The sequence below is a fragment of the Cetorhinus maximus genome, chromosome 17 (assembly GCF_964194155.1).
Source record: "Cetorhinus maximus chromosome 17, sCetMax3.hap1.1, whole genome shotgun sequence".
NCBI lineage: Eukaryota > Metazoa > Chordata > Chondrichthyes > Lamniformes > Cetorhinidae > Cetorhinus > Cetorhinus maximus.
The window spans coordinates 35,116,156-35,139,061 of NC_135895.1; the positions used below are offsets into that span (position 1 = coordinate 35,116,156).

Sequence of the window (22,906 nt, forward strand, 5' to 3'; positions counted from 1 at the left end):
TGGGATTCGCTGCCTGGTTTGGTGGTGGAGGTAGAAGCCCTCAACTCATTTCAAAGGTACCTGGATCTGCATCTGAAGTGCCGTAACCTGCAAGGCTACAGACTGGGTGCTGGAAGGTGGGATTAGAATGGGCAGCTAGTTTTTTGTTTTTTATTTTTCGGCGGGTGTAAATACAATGGGCTGAATGGCCTCTTTCTGTGCCATAACTTTTCTATGGTTCTATTTATGGGGATTACTTTAGTTTGTCTCTCCTTTCACTTTTCATAGTCAGCCCTTTGATCACTTGTCTTAATGTCTCCTTTTTAATACCTTTAATACCCTTTGGATCACTTCTGTACTTATCCCTTCTTTTATCAGAGCATCCGAGTGCCTCTTGATTATACCTTTCTGTGAAGTGCTTTGCAGCATGTTTGTTAAAAGCTGCTAGCTAAATGCAAGCTTTCGTCATTACATTTCCACACCAGCGCTACCAGCAGTAGCAACAGTGCTAAAAACTAATGCAAGTGTCTTCCAGAAGTTAGTGGGTAAGTGACCATGAAGCTGGTCCCATTAGGTCACTTACAAAACTAGAAGCAGCAAAAAACAACATGGTATGAACGTTTTGATCTAGCAGGATGGGATCAAAATTAAAATTTGGTGCATAGTGTTCGGTAGGGAGCGGTTGCAGAGCAGAATACTTCACAAGCAAAGTGCAAACATTTAGAGTTTTGTGCAGATGGGAATTCAGTGCAGTGGGGGAAGGAGGTGCTGCCTTTTTGCCTCCAATACTTGTGGTGCATCATGTTACAAGCAAACATTTAATCTACCTATAACTTAAACTAGATCAAGTAATTAGTTAAAAGATTGAAAACTATAAGCCAAGCATAAATAGAGTGGGAGAGAAGGCCCAGGACACAGTGTGGAGCTGAGTGAAAGCGGCAGTATATATTCGGCGAATCTAAAAACAAAAAAAAAAATCAAGGAGAGAAATCACAAGACAGCAGATTGGTTGGTGAGTAGAACCATTGTCCGTTTTATCTCTCTAAGTTAGCACACTGCATTAAACTAAGGAATTTACTTAGCAGACTATTAGAGAAATAGCAGCGTGCCTCATCGAACGTTGTGCTGTGCAGAAACTCCAGGACATTTCCTGGGTACTGCACAAATAGGCCCACCGATCCACACCAAGAAAAAAATGTCCATGTGGATGCCAAGGGGCCTCAGAGCATAGGGATGTTCTAACAGAGTCTCCACTCCGCAGTCATCATTGCTGCCGCAAAGAAGGGAGAGCTCACAAACCCAATAGCTTGTCCCGTGACCCTTTGACCCACAGATTGGTGGAATGGATGGGTGTTTCTGTGGTCATTGACCTGATTCTAGGATGGTATGTTGCCTCCCTCATGCCACGGTCAAGGATGCTGATGAACAGCTACAGAATATTCTGAGGGAGGAGGGTGAACAGCCAAAGGTTAGGGAGCTAGAAAAAATTTAAAAAGGATCTTAAACGTGGTAATGTCCGGATTATTCCTGCAGCCGCGGGCTAGTAAGTACAGAAATAATGTTACAAATAGAAGGTTTATAAGGTTGTTATGTTTTAGGTCTGTATCTTTAATTTAGAGTAAAATGAAAGGGACCATGTGACCTGTTCTGAAGACTGCATGACAAAAGGCCTGAGTGACATAACTGTTAAAGATTAAAGGGAGGCCCAGGTTGCTTACTTGAAAGAAGGTGTAAGGTGCTTATCCTTGGAGACAATGGACATGTCTTTACAGTGGTTAGATTACTAGTCTTCAAAGTCCCAAGAAGGTGTTGAAAATGTTGGATTGTAAACAGTTATGCTTTCAACTGTCCATTTATTTCCAAGATAAAAAGAGATTTGGGGTCTCAAGGATAGTTAATCAGCATTTCTACCTGGAAATAAGGCCCACGTGATTCACATTGCCATGGAGATGGGCTTTGATAGGGGATCTGTTCAGCCTACTTTTGTTGATACAGTTGCCAGATGGCCTTATGAATGCCTGTCTGAGCTCCAAGAATGACTAATGCACTTTGATCTCAGCAAGCAATGTTCATGCAGCTGGTTCGACTGACATTTCTATTACCTTGTAATAACTTGATTTTTCTTTGTGTTTAAACTTCCTATGTGTTTATTTGCACAAGATTATGAGGTCTGAAGTGGATGAAAGCTTCTGACATTGAAACTATGAATGGCTGTGGTTGATTGACACTTTTAAGGATCTTTCCAAAGTCTCTGTTTATTTTATCAGTTTTGGGATCATTTCAAAGACTTGCCAGACTTGCCATTGGCTCATTCATTCTGTACATAGTGGATGCTGAGAGGGTGGGTATGGAGGATGCAAGGGGGAGGCACAGGTGATATGAGGTGACATGAAGGGGGCATGGGAGATAGGAGGTATAGAAGGAGCAAGGGGGTATCAGGAGTAGGGGGTATATGGGGCAATGGGTCATGGGGTACAAGGGTATATGAGGGGACATGGAAGGGGTTTGGGGAAATGGAAGAGGCAAGGGGGCATAGGGTGTCGGGGGTTAAAGTGGCATGGAGTGGGCATGAGGGGAGAATAGGGGTCATGTGGGATGGGGGCGGGGGGGGGGGGGGGAGAAGGGAGAGAGAGGTGGTGGGTGTGTGGGGTGAGGGTTTGAGGACCTAACATTCACCATTACAACTGGTCCAATGATCCAGTAAATGGAGGCGGGCCTTCCAGCCTGCTGGCCTCATCATCAGCCTGCCTCCGTTGCTGCCTTGGGTCTGCATCCAGAGGCGACGGGCCCAACTTCATCCCACCACAGTCTCTCTGGAAGGAGAAGATGGTGGATGGGGACCTCCTTAATGGAGACAGTTCTGTGGAGTTGGGAATTTATCCAACTCTTGATAACAATCTTCTTTGTGAAAATGCGGCCCTACGAGTAAAAGTTTTAAATTGGGAAAGGCCAGTTTTACTAAGCTGAGACGTGATTTGGCAAAAGTGGACTGGAGGTAGCTACTTCAAGAGTCAGAGCAGTGGGAGGCATTGAAAGAGGAGGCAGAGAGGGTTCAGAACAAATATGTTCCCACAAAGACAAAGGGTTGAACTCCCAAGTGTGGTCCACCCCAGTCCTGGCAAAAAAAGGGAAGCTTATGTAGATGCTAAGAAGTGGCAAATGGGATTCAATCTGGAGAAGTTTATGGTAATGCATTTGGGGAAGGCAAACAAGGCAAAGGAATACACAATGAATGGTAGGATATTGCAAAACTTTGAAGAACTGAATGACATTGGAGTGCATACCTACAGATCCCTGAAGATAGCAGGACAGATAGGTAAGGTGGCGTACAGGATACCTTCCTTTACTAACCAGGGCATAAAGCATACGTGCAGAGGTTATGCTGGACTGTATACAACACTAATTAGAGTACTGAATACAGTTCTGGTCACCGTGGGGGCACAATGGAGATTTACTAGGATTTTCCAGGAATGAAGAATCATAGCTATGAGGAAAGATTTGATAGGTTGGGGATTTTTCTTGTTTGGAATAGAGGAGGCAAGGGGAGATTTAATTGAGGTGTATAAAATTGTGAGAGACTTAGATAGAGTAGATAGGAAGGACCTATTTAGTTTAGTAGAAAGGCCAATAACCAGAGGGAAAAGATTTAAAGTGATTGGTAGAAGGATTACAGAGAAGCTGAAGAGAAACTTTATCATCCAGACAGTTGTGGGAGTTCTGGAGCTCACTGTCTGTAAGGGTGGTAGAGGCAGAAACCCACATCAAATTAAATAATACTTGTAATGTAATTGAAATGACGTAACTTACTGGTCAACGGACCAAGAACTGGAAAGTTGGAATAGGGTGGCTTGCTGTTTTTCAGCCGGCACAGATATGATGGGCCAAGTAAACTGGACTGCAACAGTTCAAGAAGGTGCTCACTACCACCTTCTCAAGGGCAATTAGGGATGGGCAACAAATGCTGGCTGAGCCAGCGACACTCACCCTGTGAAAGAATAAATTTTAAAAAAACCTCCTGTGCTGCAAATTTTCTGTTTCTATGTTTATATCTCTAAAGAGGAGAATGGGAAGCATTAACCTTACATTGAATTTTCAGCAGTGCTTAATCTATGTTGTAAGTTGGGCAGGCTTTGGTGCATTTAATTTTGTTTTGAGCATTACATAAGTATATAACTATTATAAAACACACCAAAAATTCAAAGCTGGTGTATCTTGGAAGATTAGTTGCTGTATGAGCTATCAGTCCAGATACAGTAATGTCACGAAATGCGCAGATTATTTTGCGATTACTCTCTGGATTAGTGCCTGAAGTAATTTTCCACTGTCTGTTAGAGGAGTACACTCTTAGCTTTTTTTTTCATTTCTTTTACTTTCTGTTTCTACCCATTGCTGACCTTGGCTAAAAGCTGCTTCCTCCCCACCCAAGCTTGTGCAACCACTGAGCTTCAGGGAAACACTGAGGAATGCTTTTCAGTCATTGTTACCAAAATAGGCCACTTCAAAAAAAACTAATATAATAATTGGTTGGATCGCAAGAGGTATAGAATATAAAAGCCAAAAGCTAATGATGAACCTTAATAAGACCTCAATTAGAATATTATGTGTAATATTGGGTGTCACAAATATTGAGGCATTAGAGAGGATACAACACAGATTTACTAGAATGTAAAATGAAAGCAAAATACTGTAGATGTTGGAAATCTGAATTAAAAGCATTTAGAACAGAGGACAGGAAAATGTCTTCAGACAGAGAAGCTGTGGAATTAGTGTTTAGTGGGTTAGTGGTTGAGACAGTCAACATATTATTAGAGCTATTTGTTTTCGCACTGGTCGCAAACTGGTTGAGTCAAATGGGCTGTATGGTCTAACGTATTAGGTCCCAGGTAGTCTTGGAACAAGAGTTTTGACTCCTGTGTATGTTATCCTGAAAAATGTTTTAATAAAAAACGTAGGGTCACTCTTTTGAGATGTCTGTGGAATATTTCTCTAAACAGGGATTTTGGAGTGATTTTTTTAAATAATATCATACAATACACATGGGAGTCAAAGCACTTGTTCCAGGCATACCTAGGACCTACCACAAGATGTCTGACTCCTCTTGATATTGTCCGCCATCTATTCAATGTTTTTGAGACACAGAAATATAATATTTCATGACTGAACCTCCATTCCTAGCACCCTCGATTGCACACCTTTATCAGACTATGCGGAGTACACCTTTAAATTTCATCCATGCAAGATAGTCAAACCTTATGCAAGCTGCTTCAGCCAGCCAGCCAGAGATAGAATGAAACTGCAGTTGGGAGAGACAGAGATCCTGCTCCAGTGACCTTGTGAATTGTGTGTGCTCTACAGCACAATGGCCCGGATTTGTTGGGCCAACAGCAGTCTCTCTCACTGGTCGGAGAAACCCCGAGAGTTCTGTGGGGAAGGCCTGGTGGAATCAAGTGAGTGGCCACCAGCAGGTCATCCCTGTAATTGAGGTTCCCAGCGATGGAGGTCCCCCACCTGCCGAGAGCTGCCGGCCATTCAGACACCGGTAGCTCATCATTGCTGCCGGTGCCAGCCATTGTACTCACCAATGGTCCAGGATCATCATGGGACCCCAGACCATAGGTTATCGAGGGTGGTATGGGGGTCGCTGTTTGGCTGCCTGAGGAGGGGAGGGGATTGGAGGCAAGAGCAGGGGGGTTGCCTTTCAAGGTCCCTTGATCGGGCACAGAGTGACTGGCAATGAAGGAAACCCTCCCATCCCCCACGACCCCACCACTCCAGATGTTGTACCCCACAGGGTTTGCTGGGCATCCTTCCAAAGGCACGGGACAGTGGTGTTTCAGACTGCAGTCAGTATAAAATCTGCTTTGATAGCTATTTCTTTTTATTCACTCACGGGATGTGGGCTTCGCTAGCTGGGCCAGCATTTATTGCCCATCCCTAGTTGCCCTTGAGAAGGTGACGGTGAGCTGCCTTCTTGAACCGCTGCGGCCCATGTGGTGTAGGTACTGTAGCGTTGTTAGGAAGGGAGTTCCAGGATTTTGACCCAGCAACAGTGAAGGAACAGCGATATATTTCCATGTCAGGATGGTGAGTGGTTTGGAGGGGAACTTACAAGTGGTGGTGTTCCCAACTATCTGCTGCACTGTCCTTCTAGATGGTAGTGGTTGTGGATTTGGAAGGTGCTGTCTAAGGAGCCTTGGTGAACTCCTGCAGTGCATCTTGTAGATGGTACACACTGCTGCTACTGTGCATCAGTGCTGGAGGGAGTGAATGTTTGTGGATGTGGTGCCAATCAAGCAGGCTGCTTTGTCCTGGATGGTGTCAAGCTTTTTGAGTGTTGTGGGAGCTGCACTCATTCAGGCAAATGGGGAGCATTCCATCACACTCCTGACTTGCGCCTTGTACATGGTGGACAGGCTTTGGGGAGTCAGGAGGTGAGTTACTCGTCACATGATTCCTAGCCTCTGACCTGCTCTTGTAGCCACAGTATTTATATGGCTAGCCCAGTTCAGTTTCTGATCAATGGTAATCCCCAGGATGTTGATAGTGGGGGGATTCAGTGATGGCAATGCCATTGAACATCATGGGGTGATGGTTGGATTCTCTCTTGTTGGAGATGGTCATTGCCTGACACGTGTGTGGCATGAATGTTACTTGCCACTTGTCAGCCCAAACCTGGATATTGTCCAGGTCGGTCTTGCTTCATTTGGACATGGGCTGCTTCAGTATCTGAGGAGTCGTGAATGGTGCTGAACATCGTGCAATCATCAGCGAGTATCCCTACTTCTGACCTTATGATGGAAGGAAGGTCATTGATGAAACAGCTGAAGATGGTTGGACCGAGGACACTACCCTGAGGAGCTCCTGCAGTGATGTCCTGGAGCTGGGATGACTATCCTGCAACAACCACAACCATCTTCCTTTGTGCTAGGTATGACTCCAACCGGCAGAGAGTTTCCCCCCGATTCCCACTGACGCCAGTTTCGCGAGGGCTCCTTTGATGCCACACTTGATCAAATACGGCCTTGATGTCAAGGGCAGTCACTCTCATCTGTTCAGCTCTTTTATCTATGTTTGAACAAGGCTGTAATGAGGTCAGGAGCTGAGTGGCCCTGGTGGAACCCAAACTGAAGAGTAAATGTGCAAATTTTCTTAGAACATCCAAATTACTATTTTGCACTTAATAATGCTGGGTCCTGAATGGTCCTAAGTTGTATTATGAATGCAACAAGTTCTGCCTGCACAGTATTAGGGGCAAGCTTAACATTTTATGCTTGAACTTCCACTAATGATTTGGAAATTAACATTTTGGCTTCCACTGCTGTTGATTTGGAAAATCTGTGTTCAAACCTTTAATAATTGAACTGCTGTGAGCCAGGACTACATCTGTAATTCAAATCAGGGAATTAGCCTGGAAAGTGAAATTTATCTACACTAGTCTAAGAATATCAGCTGAACTATTTGTTAAATTACTCTTCATTTTTTGCATTCATCAAAATGGGGGATATTAGAATCGGGAAAATGTATTCTTTTTCTCCTTTTGTCACCCAGCGTTAGCATCAAGTACACCAAGGACAGGGATAACATAGGCTAAATGCTAAAGTAGCCCTCCTGTTGCACAGTGTGACTTTCCTTTACCCCACAGCAGCCTATCCTTCTGGTCTCTCTGATGTCCACAACATGTCAGTAAAACTCTGGCCATTGTTTCAGCTTTACGCATTATTGTTGGTGACTGTTAATTTGCATATTAGTTGTGCCATCCTGTAATGCTCCTCCCCCATATGAATAATAGTAATGATAAACAATGGTATAACCACAAGGAATACCATACTTGCACTGAGAAGCCTTCAGTGTGAGTGGAAAGTCTCCCAGTGGCCTCATACTGTCAGATGCAGTGACAAGCCAGAATGCCTATAAAAATAGAATTGCTTCTAAGAGTCACTCTCAGCTGCAGAAATTGCTACTGAAGCGATTCACACGATTTACACTTAGAAGCTCTTCACTTCCCCCTGTTTCAGCTGGTAAGCTGCAACTCATAATTCCCATTCCAACTTACTCTGAGCTGCAGTGTGTGAAAAGCAGGAAACTCAGATCTGCAGCATGGCTGGCCTTCAGCATAATGCATACAAATGAGCCCACTCAGGACCCAGACGGCTGCACTATGCAAAGGACAAAAGGTTCAAGGGAATTTGGGGCGTTTGACTCTGAAGTGGAGAAACAGCTTCCACTCCATTTTGCTGTCAACAAATGTTATTTACCCTGATTATACATTGACATTATGCAGAAAGCAAGTATTTCAAACCCATGGTCTGTGGGGGTTAGTCTGTCTTTTGAAAGCTTAAAGGTCTCTGCAAAAAAATAAATCAATTAATATATGTAACTATGGTAAGACAGTGTTGGAATGGCACCTGTTAGACTGTGCAACCTAGCTTTTCCACATAGATACCAGCACTCTCAGACACATGCTTAGTCAGATAGATCTCTGACAGGAAAGTAGCAGAGGGGAGGAAGGGCAAATCAAGTCTCAGTTATTACTCCATTTCCCTGAAGTCTGCATTCTCTGGCACCTGAAGGGTGATTTAAGTGCTAGAAGACATGGGGCAGAATTTAGTTTTGGCAACAGGGATGCAATTACAAGGTAAGCAGGCACTTAACTGGGCGGTGATAAAAACAAAAAACTACTGCGGATGCTGGAAATCCAAGACAAAAACAGAATTACCTGGAAAAACTCAGCAGGTCTGGCAGCATTGACGGAGAAGAAAAGAGTTGACGTTTCGAGTCCTCATGACCCTTCAACAGAAGTGTCAGGCCTCGTGTCAGATTAAGTTCCCAGTAAATTGGTAATCCAGTCCCCAAGAGCTGCCAGCTGATCAGAGGCTGGCGGCTGTCCATTACTGGCAACGTCACTGGGAGTGGCAGGTAAGTGGGGCAGGCTGGGGGTTATGGGGATGAGTTCACTGGCGAGACAGGGTTTGGATGCACTGGCTCTCAGTAGACCCCGCTCCCTCACCCAGTGAGTGCCGGTGAATGAGGGACCCTGCTGGTAGGCTGCTGGCCAACCCGACAGGGTTTACTGGGCGGCCCTCTGGAGACATGGGAGACCCGTGCGAATCTCAAGCAGTCCCTGCTCCACCAAGAAATCACCATTAAATCCCGGTGGGATCAGGGATAATTGGTTTTAAATGGCTTATTAAAGAGATAGCTTGCCGCTAACAGGCAGATTTCTCACTTAGGACAGCTTTCCTACTGCACCAATCTCCTGGCCCACTAAATTCTGCCCATGGTAGGGGAGAGAGGAAGATACTGCAGGGGTAAGAAAATTAAACTAGTGTGCATGGCCAAATATGAAATCACTAATTTATAAAACTGCTTATGGATTGACAAAGGATCTTACCAGTTAAGTTAACCCGTCTATCTCTTTCAGCTGCCAGTATTTTGCATTCTACCTAGTTTCTGCTAATAAACACTACATGACTCAGATCCTCCCACCTTTTACTTCATTGGTCCTACTGTACATCGTGTAGCACCACGGGAACCTTGTATTTATTTGGGAAGTAAACATGTCTTAGTAAACAAAGTTATCTTCAGTTCAATTTAATGGCTGTGTTTAATTCTATTTCAGTGAGTTTTTCAATATAAGAACATCGCTATGTGGGATTACATGTACATGTGAGCCTGTGGACTACACTCTAGATTTACTTATCGTAAAATACTTTCAAATGTCAAAGACATCAAAAGTAACAACAAATGACTGATGGGAAGAATAACATAAGAAAGAAGTCTCCAATTTCAATCTTATTTCTTTTCCTCAGTTTGCTTTCCCTGTTGACTGCATGCCATCATTTATCTTAAGCAACCCTGAATTTCAAACTTATTTCTTTTTTCTCAGTTCTCCTTTTTGGTTGGCCAGGTGCCACCATTTATCTTCCTCTGGCAAGGTTGGGGAAGGCTCAAGTATGGAGTGGAAAATTCCACTCACCAGCTAGCCAAGGGTCAAGTTATTTCCAGTTCCACTTCCGGCGGAGTTGAAATTAGTCAACGTGAACATATCACTATGGTGTTTATGGTTTCTGTCTCTGCTTTCTTGCTCCATATCCCTGCGTCTCTGGCTAGTCCCTTGTCTGTAAACCAAAGACAGTGTTTTATTCCTTTCAAAGATTCAATACCACAAGATACAGTTCAAGTAATAACTCGGAGAAGTGAATTTTAATTTTTCCTTCGTTTTCTCCCTTCCTCTTCCGAATACAGTCAGTTTATTTTTAAATTCTTACTGAGGATCAGGGCAACAGTGACACTTATTGCTAAGCTTATTTGCTCTGAGAAAGAGGCATTTTTTCAGAAACTGCTTCAGTCCTTGACAGCGGTTTGACAGAGTGGTTTACTAGATAACTTTAGGTGGCAGTTAAGATTCAACTACATTGGTGTGGGAGTGGGAGTCAGAGGTTGGCCAGCCTACATAAAGACAATTTGACAGCTTCACACTTTCACTGGCACCAATTTTATATTTCCAGATTTCTTTGTAAAATGAATGCAAATCGTCCAACTACCATGGTGGGAGCTTAAATTCACATTCTCTGGATAATTGATGCCAGCTTTTGGATTCTCAGTCCAGTATCGTAACCACCATGCCAGTGTACCTCTTGGTTACACTTGTGTGCAGCCACATGGGTATCTCTGCTACTTCACCCCATGTGCCCATTCTTCATGTATGTGCCATTTGGCCAGACATCAGAGCTTGGGGATATTACTGTTAAGATGATCCTATCCATATCGGATATCCATTTCCCAGATATTATCCAACAAATCTTAGTGTGCCAAGCTAAATTAAGCTGATCCTGCACAGACCTGGAAACCCCTGATTTATATGGGTCAGTAACACACCGAGAGTTGCACCTGGCCACTGTGCCATCAGGTCAATTAAATGTTTTCCAGGCCAAAAAAAAAAGGCCATATTATTGATAGCAAATAGCTATTAAAAGCTTTATGTGCTGTCAGTTCTAAATCAGTCAGTAAGGGACATACTTAAGCGTTGTCAGCTCAGCAATGACAATTTTCTATCTATTGCTGACAAGGAAAATGTCTCATTGCCAGGAGTTAGGCCATGTCCTGCTGAAACTAGCTGGAGCTGTCAGATTCAAGTGACAGGCCACAGTGCAAATTGGTCCTACATTTTTCTGACTGGAATGTGGTGCTTAACAGTTTTCACTTGCAAAACAATCTAATATTTATATAGCCATAGTGGGAAAAAAACAGCATCATCTACTTTAGTGGCTGTGAAATGTGTTTTTCTTCTTTCAAGAAATTGGGGCTAAAATAGACAACTCTTGAAAGGGGGCACGTGAATCATGATGCACAATTAACCCTCAAATATATATCATGGAGGCAGCACAGCAACTTCATGGTGCCTGCTCAATTCAATGATTACTCTCCTTGACATTCAACGGCATTACCACTGCTGAATCCCTCACCATCAAAATCCTTGGGTCACCGTTGATCAGGAACTATAAATACTGAAGAATAAATACTTAACTCTAAATACTGTTGCTACAAGAGCAGGTCAGAGGCTGGGAATTCTGTGGTGAGTAACTCACCTCCTGACTCCCCAAAGCCTGTCCATCATCTCAAAGGCACAAGTCAGGAATATAATGGAATATTCTCCTTTTGCTTGGATGACTGCAGCTCCAACAACAATCCCTATCCCTAATGCCGATTCCTAATTGCCCTTGAGGAGGTGGTGGTGAGCCGCTTTCTTGAACCGCTGCAGTCCATATGGTGTAAGCGCTGTTAGGGAGGGAGTGCCAGGATTTTGACCCAGCAACAGTGAATGAACAGCAATATATTTCCAAGTCAGGATGGTGTATGGATTGGAGGGGATCTTGCAGGTGGTGATGTTCCCATGCATCTGCTGACCTTGTCCTTCTAGATGGCAGAGGTCAAGGATTTGGAAGGTCAATGGAGTCTTGATGAGTTGCTGCAGTCCAACCCGTAGATGGTACACATTGCAGGCACCAGTGATGGGGGAAATGAATATTTAAGGTGATGGATGGGGTGCCGATTAAACTGGCTGCTTTGTCCTGGATGGTATGAAGCTTCATGAGTGTTGTTGGAGCTGCACTCATCCAGGCAAGCGGAGAGTATTCCATTACACTCCTGGCTTGTGTCGTGTTGATGGTGGACAGGCTTTGAGAAGTCAGGGCTTGAAAAATCACACCCAATGTCTCAATTGTAGCTCATTCACAGGTTAAAGTAGTTTTAAAGATGGGACATTACATGGTGCATGAAACAGCAATAGTCAGGCTATGACCAGACTATGACCTGTAGTCTTCATGAGGGCCCAATGCAGAAGTACAGTGTGTATTAATAGGATATGCTAGGGGAGATGGTGGCATAGTGGGATTGTTGCTGGGCTAGCATTCCAGTGACCTAGGGTAATGCTCTGGAGATCCAGGTTCAAATCCCACCATGGCAAATAATGAAATTTGAATTAAATCCAGAATTAAAAGTCCGATGGTGACCATGAAGCCATTGATTGTCATAAAAACCCATCTGGTTCACTAATGCCCTTTATGGGAAGGAAATCTGCCATCTTTACGTGGTCTGGCCTACCTGTGACTCAAGGCCCACAGCAATGCAGTTGACTCTTAAATGCCCTCTGAACAAGGGCAATTAGGGATGGGCAAAAAATACTGGCCTAGCCTGCAATGTCCACATCCCATGAATGAATTTTTAAAAATTGTTGCAAATATACAAGAATTGATGTCCTCCTGTCAGGAAAGGAACAAGGATTAAATTTCAGTCACATATTTTTTTGTTTTCTAAGTTATTTATTTCTTCATTTTCCACTTTTTATGTCTTCCCAGGTCGTGTACTTTACCCCAACTACTAGGAGCTGTGCCAGTACCACTCACTGATGAGTCAATAGAAATGTAAGAGTGAGTTACTCCACTATGGAGGTAAGCACTTGGTCTCAGCACTCCCCCACATTGAGACTGTGAATACACTGGCAGGTGAATCACAGGCCTTGAACCATTCTAACCCTCCGTTGCCACGGTTTCTCTGCCCCCAATAGATGTTATAGTAATCCAGGTTGACGAAGGGAAGGCTATTTCATTTATTCTGGAAGGCAGTTCATAAACTGCAAGAGAGAAAGAAGGCATATTTTTGAAACACCTTTGGGTTGTCCCAAAACCACTTTATAGACAATAAAGTACTTTTCACAAATTCACAACAATATTATACCTAAGGAATGCCTTGCAGACCATCTTCATTCATGGATACAGAGAGACCCCAGTGCCCCTCTCCTCCTTTGTAGCATTGTTTCTTATGTGATTCTGGTTAGTCAGTACAATCAAAGCATGGATTGAGGTCTCTGTATTCCTATTGTTACAGCAGAGTGGAATCCCTAAACATGCTGATACATAAAACAAGTTTGTTGCAGGATGTGTGTACTGTGTTGGCTCCCTGCCACTTTGTAAGCTCCTGGTGTAGGCAGGCTGTGCCATCAGACCCACAATGGAATGTGTTCATCAACAGAATGAAGGCTTTGATCTCCTTCTATTGTAGGATTAATGCAGTGTTCATTTCAGTTTTATCATAATTCAATCAGTTAAACCAAGCGCAGTTCCTAAACTAATCCAAAGCAGTGCTATTATTTTAAATACAAAATCATTTTTTTTCTAATTAACTTAACCTTTTCCATTACTGCATATTTGTTACAAAGCAAATAATTAATAATATGGTTTTTGCAACCTACTGTAATGGGAGTGCACTATACCACTGTAAGGACTGAGTATTTCTCCAGATAATTGTGCAAAAGGGATAATGATCTGCTGCCAAGTTCCCACTCCAAGCTCCAAGTATTAAGTTATTGAGTGTCCAGTGGTTTCCCATATGTTGTTTCATTCAGCATGAGAATCTAGAAGTTGCATTTGCAATGTCTGCGTTGCAGGGTCCCAATCTCAGTCAGGTTGCCTTATGCAACTTCAGTGGATAGAATAAAAGAAAAGGGGGCAACTTAATCTGGGCTCCACCCACATACCTTGTGACTGCTGGCTCCAAAATCCTGGCAATAGATATTTGGTGGCACAAAAGTAAGGTGAAGGGAATATAAAGAAGTATAAAGAAAAGGCTGAATTGGCATACTAAATTACCACATGGCAGGCGAAGACTGGATAGTGGGAGGGGAGATATTCTCAGCCATTGAAAGAAGTCTAATGGAAAGTTACTACAGACACTAAAGTGTTTACTCACAGTCCACTCAGGTTTCATTCACTGCAACTTAAGAAACTCTTATTCTGTTGCAATGAGCTGAAGATTAATGTCCTTGCGCTTGTTTTCTTGGAACTCACAAACATTTATACAAGATCTTACCCAAGTTATTCAGCATTAGGTGGATCAAAGAAACTTTCAGTCATGTTGCGAAGAAATAGAGTTGACGTTCCTCTGTCACACCAACCAATCCCCCGCCATCTTCCACACCCCCTGTACCCCATCCCTTCTGCCACAATTCTGATTTGGTACAGAACAAGCCTCATATATCCAAAGCGCATTTTGCCTGAGCTGACCTGAAATTGTCCATTTGTAGGGCAGGTCATGACCCTAGACCCTGCATTAACCTGGCATGGGACAAAGTGGTGAGAGGAAACTCAATCGTTGCTGCAGGCCTGAATGGCCTGCAGCCACAGCAGTGGGCAGCAGCTCCTGGGCCTTCTGCCAGCTGCCCAAAGATGGCAGCCAAAAGGCCTCCAGCTCCAAAGATGTTATGATACACCAAGGGGAAAATCATTTTGGGCCCTTCACTCGACTCGCATCTCTCAGGTCTTCTGACTAGAGGGCCACTGGACATATGTATTGATGTCAATTAACTGCAGACATTGCTTGAATAAGAGTTATTTGGGCACTAAGCAGTGGAAAGTCAGCCTTTGGAGTATCTTGGAAACTTTTTTACCCCGTCAGGGCGTAGATCAGTGTGCATGAACGTCATTGCACTACAGCTATTACTTAATTTTAAGAGTTGTGCAAGGCAACAAAATGCACTTAATGATGAAGCAGTAGGAAAATTGTTTTCTGCACGATGCCTGGCCTTATGACAAACGGAGTAATTATGGCTTTAGATAATGTAAAACTCGTGCTTTCGAATCAGCTACCCATTAAACACCTTTCCCAATTTTTGATCCCATTGAAGTCATGTTGTTCTTTCTACAATCAATATCCATATTGGAATGTTCCAGAGAAGTGAGACCACATAGTTCAGAACTTTGAGGTCGGCGGGTGGGCACATTGGTGGGCCCAGGAATGACCAGGAAACGGCCCACCGCGTGCAATTGGCCCCCAACCACAGTTTCACACTGGTGAGCCAATTAAGGCGCCCAGCGTGAAACACGGCTCCTCACTGGTCGGGAAGGGCTGGGCATGGGTGGGTGCCTGTTGGCCGCTGGATCCAATGGCGACCCGGTGGCCAGTTTAATAATGGCACAGGCAGCCCCTGGAAGGCTGTCACAGAAGAACATCTTCTCCACGTTGTCAATATTCAAGTCATGGAGTTGAGTGCGGCTGGAAACGGCAGAGGGAGGGCAGGTCGGTGGGCACATGGTCCCCCGCTTTTTGGATGAGTGCTTTGCAGTCCTCCTGGAGGCAGTGGCTGCCAGGAGGGACACCCTTGTCCCCAGATATGGAAGGAGAAGGCCACTGCACCTCACAAAGAGGGCATGGGAGGAGATTACAGCCATGACATGGTGCAGCGCACATGGGTGCAGGGCCAGAAGAGGTTCAATGACCAGCTGCGCTCAGGAAGGATAAGTACCATGTTGGCATGGGCCAGTATGCAGAAGTGTTAAGGCGTGGCCCGTCCCTCCATGGACCTCAGGGGTGCTAGAATCTGAGTGTCAACTGTCAGTGACACTGGAGCTGGCCAAGGGGGCACACCCTGGCTGCTTGGACTGAATGCCTTGCGGCTTGCGGGTGAGGCTGTAATGGTGCTGCAGGTAGAGAGTGGACTAATCAACGCTCCTCTGATCTTTCAGGAGAAGATAAGCCATAACCAATCAGAGAGGTCACTTACAGGCGAAGGCCCACCCATCCTGTTGCTGCTCACCAGGTTCGAGCAGGATGCCCTTGAGCTGGAGAGCCAGCACGTGGAGAGCTCCACATGGAGAGGCAGGGGTGCCGGGCAAAGGTACGAATTGTCCAGGCATTGGTAGTGCATCTTGAACAGAACTATGGTCCTCTCTACCACTGCCCTTGTGGAGGCATGGCTCCTGCTGTACCGCCGCTCGGCCTCTGTTCTTGGGTGGCGGAGAGGCGTCATGAGCCTCCTCTTCAATGAACAGCCCTTGTCACCCAGCAGCCATTCATCCAGGCAGGCCTGGAGCACTGAAGAGCCTCGGCACCTGGGAGTGCCTCAGGATACTAACATCATGGGAGCTGCCAGGGTACCTTGCACAGACTTGCAGAATCTGCATCCTGTGGTCACACACTATCTGCACGTTCATGGTGTGGAATCCCTTCCTGTTGGCAAAGGCAGCCGGCTGACCCGCTGGCACCTTAATGCGATGTGTGCAGTCGATTGCAACCTAGACGTGGGGGAACCCAGCAATCACAGCAAAGCCTCTGGCTCGCTCAGCCTGGCTGGCCTCGTTCGTATGGTAAATAATAAAGGTCAGTACCCACCTGAACAGAGCCTCTGTCACCAGCTTGAAGCAACTGTGAACAGCTGATTGGGAGACTCCACACAGATTCCCCACTGACCCCTGGAAAGAGCTGGAGGCATTGAAGTTGAGGGCCACTGTGACCTTCAGAGCCATTGACATGGGGTGTCCACCCACAGAGTCAGAGCTGATCTCAGGCCTGAACATCTGACAAATGGAGGTCACTGTCTTCCTTGTGTGGTGCAGCCTCCTTCAGCATTGTACCTCAGATGTATTGAGGTCACTGCAACGCCACCTGTAAACCCTGGCAGCAGGATAGTGGCGTCTTCTGTGGTCCCTTCCGCCTTGGACTTCCTGCTGGCCCTGCACCCCTTGTGCCTGCACCTCACCTCCCACAGGTCCCTCCCTAGAGGTTGCATTGGGCCACCTGACCTCCTCTGCCTTTTGCCCCTCTCTTCCTCCTCAGAGAAGGTGCCACCAGCAGAGAGCACAATCTCCATTACCAGAGTAACAGAAGGCTGTCTGATACCTGGAAGGGTCCACAAGGTCTGAATCCTCCAGGAGCCTTGCAGACACCAATAAGTCATGAAATTAAGCCTGGAAATGCTAAGAATGAAGCCCTGAACAGAGATGAAGCTGCCAAGTACCAATAAGCAACCAGCAGCAAACTATCCTAAACTCCTCACTACTCACACTGGCAATGCTGCTGACCATTTTTATCCTGCCCTTGGATGAGGTTTCTGAAATTGTTGGCTGCCCGCCTGCCCATGTTGCCCATGTGATGTGTGCAAAATCGCACATGCAATGTAAGATACAGCTTAATTGCCTTTTTAATGGCCATAACTGGCCTTGTAATTGATGAAGGGCGTGGCTCTGACTCCAGCTCGTGCCCGCCGAGCGAAATATCGCGTGAGTACGTGATGACATCGGGATGCTCGCCCGATGTCATTGCGCGCCATTTTACACTCAAGCGTGTTGGGTGTGTGCCCACATGCCGAGCGAAAAATTATGCCCATAGTGTCCAAGTAGGTAATTCCAAATATTGAGTGAGATCCCTTTGTTCATTTCACATGATCTAATTAAGAGAGGTTGGGGTAATGCTATGGGGAGCCGGGTTCAAATCCCGCCATGGCAGATGATGAAATTTGAATCAATGGGCAGGGTCTTTAGGGGCCCGCTCGCCAATGTGTAAAATGACGCGGGATGACGTCGGGCGGAACTCCCGACGTCACCCTGCGTCATTTCAATTTTCCGGTCGGCAGGGGTGCAGCTGAATCAGCTGTGCGCCCGCCGACCTGTCAATGGCCAATTGGAGCCATTGAAAAAGTCATTAACATAATTAAGGGACCTGGCCACCCAACCTTAAGGTTGGCGGGCAGGCCGGGAGCCCTGGTGGGCTTAAGAAAAAGCATGAAACCTCATCCACGGGCGGGATGAGGTTTCATGAGGGTTTTTAGATATTTAATAAAGGTTTGAGTTAAAGTGATGGACATGTCCCAACTCATGTGACAGTGTCACATGAGGGGACATGTCAGGGAAATTTTTTAAACATTTACCTTAAAAGTTTTAATTGAGTCGATCTCCCTGAGGCAGCACTTAACCTCAGGGAGATCTGTGCGCTCTTCCGTGCGCATGCGCGAAAGGGCGCACGCCCGGCTGAGGGAATCCCACCCCCCACCCGCACATGAAGCACATAGCGCTTCCTGGCGGACATCACGCTGGGCAGGCCTTAATTGGCCCGCCCACTTAAAATGGCAGCACACCCCCAATCTGGGTCGCCGATCGGAGGCGTGCCTGCCCGCGCCCACTTCTGCACTTCCCCCCCCGAATAGGGGGAAAATTCTACCCAATAAATATCTGGAATTAAAAGTCTGATGATGACCATGAAACTATTGCCGATTGTCATAAAAACCCATCTGGTTCACTAATGGCATTTAGGGAAGGAAATCTGCTGTCCTTACCTGGTCTGGCCTACATGTGACTCCAGACCCACAGCAATGTGGTTGACGCTTCAATGCCCTCTTAGCAAGGGCAGTTAGGGACGGACAATAAATGCTAGCCTAGCCAGTGATGCTCACATCGCATGAACGAATAAAAAATAAAAAAAATCTGTCGCTGGGTCAGAATTCTGGAACTCTCTCCCTAACAGCACTGTGGGTGTACCAACATCACATGGACTGCAGCGATTCAAGAAGGCAGCTCACCACCACCCTCTCATGGGAAATTAGGCAATGAGAAATAACTGCTGACTTAGCTAATGACGCCCACACCCTCCCATGAAAGATTTGTTTTAAATGTTACTTTTGAGCCAGGAGAAGCAGGAGTGCTTCCCTGATTCCACAATATCTGTGATCTTCTCCTCCCATTTGCCATTCTGGGAGGTACCTTCAGGCCGCAGCCAGCAAGGCACACAAACCGACATTCACCCAGCTAATATGGATGAGTTACCTGAGGAGGCACAACAGCTGCTGGAGGCTAACTGAAATTAAAGAAATGAGTCAGGTCGCCCAAAGCTCTATCTCAACTGGGCCGCCTTGAGCCTACCAGTTAGGACATGCACTCCATTGGTTATGCATCTGAAAGGAGTAATATCCAACACCTATCCCTAGAATCTCAGGCATTGAAGTTAGACTTAGCAACTAGATTATTTCCTCCCTCTTGCATTTTCTCTAATCCTCTCCATTAACAACATGCACTTAAATATATCATTTTTCAAACAATGAACAGTCATTTCCATTCGCAGCTTCCTCTTGCCTCCAGGTCTGTTGCTTTTATCCACAGATTGGGCACCAGTTGTCCAGTGCCAACTGGTCCTCTTCATTACTTGAAAGGGAACAAGCTGGTGAGGGGGACTAATTGGATGGCGCTTTCAAAAAGCTGGCACAAGCACAATGGGCAAAATGGTATCCCTCTGTGCTGTAAAATTCCATGAGCACCTGTGAATGCCTTCACTAAGGTCGGTAACAGGGAAGTCAAATTTCCCTTCCATACACCACACACCGTAGTTTTTCTTCTCCTAAACATGCAATATAAACAGCTGACCATGATCTAGCAAACTCAAAACTATAGGGTAACTTTACAAATGTGTTCTTCTAATCATGAACTTCAGAGCAATTGGGAATTTTGCCACAGAGGTCAGGTGGCTCTGCAGGATATTCCAATCATTAACAGGACTGGGCGCAAAATCATGCAGGGCCTGTTAACCTTCACTTTCAAAACTCCCAACATGTGCTCTTGGCATGTAAATCTCTGCACCAGGTGGGGAATTTGTTAAAATTATTCCATATCTGTTTGCTTCATTACTTCTGTTGTGCTCCATTTCAGAACCATTGCCATGTGATACTGGTTACTGAGTGCCACTCAATCCAATAAGCTGTCATCATAAAAGTTTTTAAATCACAGTTTTCTTTCCAGGCCAACATCTTCACAACTTTATTTGGATGTTTTAAATGTTTCCCATATTTCCTTTCAGGCAGTTCTTCGGTTTGTTCTTTAGAGTGTTGTCTCTTCATTATTCTTTAATTATTAACACAGACCTTTTACCACTCGCATGGAGTCCAGGCCTTTGAATACAATTTTTCTCATTCAGCTCATTCTGATTAGTACTGATTTATTCATCTGCAGGCACTGGATCTAATTTCCTTCTCAGTCCCAAGAAAGGACTTAATTAATGCTTCAAACACAGGAGGGTGCAAAATTAAATTTATTTTACAGATTATTGCTATATATCAGTGACAGTCCAGTTAAAGCATTTTTCTTGAACTATACACATTATGAAACTATACCTTAATGTAATGATTGTTTACATGATTAACCCCACAGCAGGAAGAACATTCCTTTTACCATTCTCAGCACTAACACTCAAGTTAAGTGCAAAAAAAGTCAAGGAACTAGAAATTTAAGCTGATTAATTACTAAAGCAAATATAAATGTTGAATTTATATGTGTTCAATTCCCAATTTTAATTCTTAGTAACAGGATTTTCAAGATGGCAGTTTCAATCGTCAAGAGAGGTAAAAGTCAATGACACATGACATAGATGGTAAGAAATTGACTGGTTTTCTTTTCTTTATTCTTTCATAGGATGTTGGCATCATTGGCAAGGCTAGAATTTGTTGCCCATCCCTAATTGCCCTTGAACTGGATGCAATGCTAGGCCATTTCAGAGGGCAGGTAAGAATCAACCACATTATTATGGTTCTGAAGTGACATGTAGGTCAGACCAGGTAAGGATGGCAGATTTCCTTCCATAAAGGGAATTAGTGAACCAGATAGGTTTTTTACAGCAATGATTGATAGTTTTATGGTCACCATTACTGAGGCTAGCTTTCAATTCCAGATTTTATTAATTGAATTTAAATTCCACCATCAGCCATCACGGGATTTGAACCCATACTCCCCAGGCCATTAGCCTAGACCTCTAGATTACTAGTCCAGTGACATTACCACTACATCACTGTCTCCTCCAAGGGTAAAAAAATGATACATACAGGTTAAGATGATAAGAATGTGATGTAGAGCATGATTATTCCTGAATTTCCAGGGCATTATGTTATGGTAGGGCAGTTCTGTGTTTCCAAGTCATATTAATCATAACAAAATCATATGATACAAGCCCATGACTTCCAGCAATGCACTCCCTGATGTCTGGTGTTCCCCGGGGAGCAGTGAATCAACTCTGTTATGTAGACATGGCAATTAGTCAAGTATGAATAATGTAGAATAACAAATTGGATGGGTATTCTGCAGGTTTGGTAGATTTACTTCACAGGTGGTCCTAGGCAGTCATGTCTGCTTCTACATTTGGTACAATAAAGCCTGCCTCGCATCCGTTCCCCTTTATTCTCTTCCTCCTCCTCTTACAAATCACACAATAAGAAAGAAATCACCACTGGAATTCCAATATCCCGAATTGTAATTGTGACAATGATCAATTTGCTGACAAAACTCTGAAGCTAAAGCCATTATATCTATTGATTCTCTTGCTCTCCCATTTTGCTACCCATAATACATAACTTATGTAAATTAGAAACAACCTATGTGGCGCCGAGTGTGGATACCTTAATGAACCTTAGGTGACATTAAATATATGTGAACTATATAGTACAGGGTTTGAGGCAATCAGCAAGTTATTGGGTCCATACCATAATTAGAAAATATAAGAACGCTACAAAGGGGAATGGGCTTCCAATTCCAATAAATAAAGTAATGTCACCATTCCTTACAGCACTGATTGCACTTCAAAAATAATTCATTGGCTGCGAAGTGTTCAGTGACATCCTGAGGTTGTGAAAGCCACAATATAAATGAAAGTTCTTCCTTTCTGTCATACAGCATTAATTTGTCCCATAAATGGAGGAACTCATGAAACAACTCAAAAAAAACCCCTTTTTACGCTTCCAATTTATGAATTACAGAAGAGGATATTTAATTCAGTCACAGATGAGCTATGTGTATCTTTTCCCTGCTGTTCCCCAATCCTTCCTCTCATGTTGCAGCGTCCAGCATTTGACTATGTCAACAGGGACCTGAAACCTCCGAATGTAATCGTGTGTGAAAGAAGGCAAACTGCCCGACTATCAGGTTATACAGTATGGATTCCATTCCATAGCATGACAACTTCTTCTAAACTTAGTTTGCCCTGACAATGCAAATATTTTTGGAAGATACCAAAAAGATCTCCATGTTATGCTGGCTCTCCTGATTCCTCCTGTGTACAGAAGGAGAAAGAAACTTGGTGAAATGTATGGAAACAAGCCATTAAGATATTTTGATTGAAGACGAACAAAACGTCTTCAGAAAAAAGTAAGTATTGTAAAAATCATCCATAACTTGTAATTTTCGATTGTTAATTGCTTTCTCTTCATGTTCTCCCTTCATTTTATTTTTCTTTTGAGCTGCTTTTGTCTTTGCTGGCTAATTCTTCAGTTTTCTATTTTGCTGCTGCTTCATTCTCTATTTTGGTTTCTCCTACTTAACTGAGAACTGAATTCGGCGCTAGAGCTGTTGGTGTTCACCGTGCTTATTGACTCACCCTGATGCTCAAAGAATTGTGGTGGCCATTATGATAAGTGGGCAGGACAGATTGCAGCAGAAAACTCTAGATGCTGATCTAAGTTAGCTGTTTTTCTTACTATATTTTGGTTCTCACTGTGATTCTGAATGTTCTTTTTTATTAGATGTTATAATTACAAGGCAACAACAAGCACAAAAACTGATGATGTTGGTGGAAGCTCGCAAAAATGTTGAGACTTTGCACTTACGTACCAATGAGCCACGGGGCT

General features: G+C 44.3%; 1 protein-coding gene across 7 annotated transcripts in view; it reads right to left on the reverse strand.

The window, feature by feature from the left end:
- slc6a9 (solute carrier family 6 member 9) overlaps positions 1-22,906 on the reverse strand; it is a 235,565-nt gene that overhangs the window by 122,659 nt on the left and 90,000 nt on the right. The window contains exon 1 of one of the 7 annotated variants that reach the window (XM_078560987.1): positions 9,371-9,405. The exons of the other annotated variants lie outside the window; for them this stretch is intronic. The gene's annotated coding sequence lies outside the window, so the exon portion shown is untranslated. Of the gene's footprint in view, positions 1-9,370; positions 9,406-22,906 lie in introns of those variants that run through there. 7 annotated transcript variants of the gene reach the window in all.